The sequence below is a fragment of the Gavialis gangeticus genome, unplaced genomic scaffold (genome assembly GCF_001723915.1).
Source record: "Gavialis gangeticus isolate Ggan-Ray unplaced genomic scaffold, GavGan_comp1, whole genome shotgun sequence".
Lineage (NCBI taxonomy): Eukaryota > Metazoa > Chordata > Crocodylia > Gavialidae > Gavialis > Gavialis gangeticus.
In genome coordinates this window covers 8,411,978-8,415,319 of record NW_017728998.1, presented here as the reverse complement: position 1 = coordinate 8,415,319, position 3,342 = coordinate 8,411,978, and the positions used below count along the sequence as shown (strand labels likewise).

General features: G+C 43.7%; 1 protein-coding gene across 1 annotated transcript in view; it reads left to right on the top strand.

Moving 5' to 3' along the window:
* Positions 1 to 3,342, top strand: part of CDH13 (cadherin 13) — a 948,741-nt gene that overhangs the window by 307,318 nt on the left and 638,081 nt on the right. The window lies entirely within an intron of this gene.

The following is a 3,342-nucleotide window of genomic DNA, read 5'->3' as shown; positions in this document are numbered from 1 at the left end:
CATCTGGGTCTTTTTCCATCTTTCTCTCTTTCTGGGGCCACTCTAGCGTATTGAGGCTGCCGTTTAGATTTGACACTTAATCTAATCAGAAAGCATTCTAAGCTATGGAGTGTAATTTTTTTCAACATGGGTCTTCTTCCTGCTATCTTCTGTCATATTTTGCAGCCTTTCCGTACAGAAGGGATGACTCTGTTTTCAGTTTCAGGTTGTCTGTGAATCTTTTCTGGTCCTTCCTTTGATTATTTTCCGTATTCACTGTAATCCTAACCCGATTAAGGGGGCCGGGGAAGTGATTTGCAACATGATTGAAATGTTTACTTCACAAACCACAAAGAAACAGAAGAAAAAGTGAGATAGCCTTCATTTCTGTGCCATGGCATTTAGCAAAGAGGCAGGCATGACAGTGACTTACAAGACAATTAGGCCCAATACCTTTACAGACCTATAATTTAAAGGAAGTACAAAGAAGCCATAATGAGACTGACTGATCTATTGTCTTATTTCAGTATTTAGGCTTTGGGGTTGGCAGCACTTTCATTATATTTCCAAAATAGCTATAGTAGTTTAGCTTAAATCTTCAATTTAGAAAAAAAAAAAAAGGAGGTGGTTGCTTTAAGGGAAAGGCTGAACCAACTTCTAAAATCCCATTGCTGAGGAATAGGTTTTGATTTTTCACTCTTAAACTGTACAGAACGCGAATATAGATTGTTAGTGGATTGTGCAATGTAGATCGTGTAGTGGGAAGAACCAAAGCCCGAGAATACCTGAGTAGACCTGGTTAGGATCTTTTTTATGACATTTTATTTTGTCTAAAAATGCTGTTTCTTTGAAAGCTGAGTTTCATCAGTCTCTGTTGTTGACCCCTCGCACTCTATATCAGTGGCTCCCAACCTTTTTTTGCAATGACCTTAAATCTGGGTTGTGACGCCCACCTTCGCCCCCAACTCACTTATGCCCGGTGGTGCCAGCAGAGCCTGAGCCGAGCTGGGATCACGGGGGGTAGCGGCAGCGAGACCCCCACAGACTGTGTGCCAGGAAGGATGGAGCAAGGAGCAGACCCCCTGCAACCCTGATTTGGGTCGTGCATCGAGGTTGGGAGCCACTGCTTTATATGAAGGTTATTAGGGCACAGGCGTGGGTGTGGAGGACCTAAGTTTTAGTCCTTGCTCTACTTGATTCACAGTGGGTAACCCTGAATCAGCCCTTTCTCCTGCCTTTCAGGCTCTTACTCCCAGTCTCATTTTCATTAGCCTGTTTTTGCAAAAAGGCTTTAAAATATTTTGTTTTAGCTCCAATAAAGGGCAGAACATGGTTTCCATGTGGCTTGAAAGCTATCAACCTCATTCAGTTAATTAACCAAGTCTGATTTGAACTCTGGCCTCAGTCCTGGGCTCTGCTCCAGTCACTTTGTGCTGGTGGGAAAACACCAGCTGAAATCGAGCAGATTCGGCCACTGGCTTGTCCTCTCTGCATAGCTGAATTCTCAGAAAGGGAAGAGGTACCATGGTGCCTATCCTACTTGCCCTCCTCCTCCTTTTGTGGATGTTGATATAGTCAGCTTGACTAAGAGAAGAGGCTGCAACCAGGCTCCCCTTGAACCCCAGACTGCTGCAGTGGTGTTGAAACCTGATGGTTGCTTTAACCTGGCCTTGCAATCCAGGCCAGGATGCAGCTTGCCCAGGACGGGGGGGTTTTGAAGAGCATCTTTCCAGGCCCTGCACAAAGCATTCCCTCAGTTTGTCTTGGGGTTTGTGTGTTAATTCACTCCTTTAAAAAAACCACACACACAAAAAACCACCTATTTGCCTGCTTCAAATACAACCCAACCTGCCTCGTCCTTCATTTTGTCAAAATCGAGTTGAATCTGCAGATCCCGAGGTGATTTTCTTTTTGGATACGTTTGAACGTAATTCTTCATTTAACGTTGACATATTCAGCCGGTAACAGCAGCAAAACGGCTCCATCTGTGTGTGAGATGAGACTTGGCTAAGAAAAGCCCAGATTGGAACCTCAGCATTGTCGTGTAATTCTGTAGGGTTAAGATAAGCATTTGCTGGAGCACTGCTTAGCATACAGCACTTAGAGTACAGTACCTTGTTTAATTAGGGGATAAGTAGTTCTTAAATATTTCCCCACTGTCTGTGACTGCTGTTTCTTTTTTGAAAGCTTGTAACCTACATCTGTGAAATCCCATTGTTAATGGTTCTAATTGCAGAATCCAAACATGTTTGGAAATAACCGACAACAATGGTCTATAATGGGATGACTTGCAGCCTGGATAACCTCAGCTCTGAGCCCGGAGAGCGCTGGAATAATCTCTAAACCTTAGAAAGGGTGATCGCTCCCAACCGGATTGTAGATGGCTGTTGGAAAGATTTAGAGCAGGAGCATGGGGGGTACACAACAGCTTTTTGGCTTTGCTTCTAGTGATACCAGGACTTAATTCAGGTCCCGCTGAAGTCAGAAGACTCCAACAGACTTGGTGCAAGGTGAATTGGGATCTTAGTGATAAAGTGTCTCCAGAGCCAGAACACAGTGATTGTTAGAATAGCACTTTCTTAGTTAACAGTAAGAGCAGTAACTTAACTTAACAATTCTCCTCTTTGAGTCTTTGAGAAGTATCTGCTTAGTTTCCTGACTCTTTAGATATAGGTATCTTGAAAAGCTGAGTTTCAACAGTCTCTGTTGTTGACCCCTTGCGCTCTATATCAGCGGCTCCCAACCTTTTTCTGCTGCGACCCTAAATCTGGGTCACGACCCCCACCCCTGCCGCTGACTCGCTCACGCCCAGCAGCTATATAGTTATAGCTATACATAGATGGATATACAGCTGACCCTTGCCATTCGCGGGGGATACGTTTTAGAGATCCCCACACATGGGGAAATCTGCGAATACTGTGCTGTACCCATAAACGGGCTGGATCCTCACTGCACTATCATTTGCTTTCTTTTTTTAGGTGCCAGGATTAAAGGTATGGATTAATACTGAAATACAGTACTGCAACGTACTGAATGTAGAAGTATCACCAGAGCGCAGTAACAGTGTCATCATGCTACGCGGGGAGAGAGCATGGGTTGGTGTGGCGCACCGTGAATATTTGAAACTGCAAATCGCAAATCCGTGAATGTCAAGGGCCTCCTGTATATCAACCTCATATAAAATATAATTTTTTACTCTTCTTAGCTCTTCAGAAATTCCTGCTTCAGATTATTAAGTTGGATAATACTTTGTCTCCAGCATCATCAACAAAATTGTTTATTCGGTTCTGCTTACAGAATCTTTATTGATGACTACCGATGGAGGCGGCAAAAATAATGCAGTTGTAATGTTCAGATCTTAGG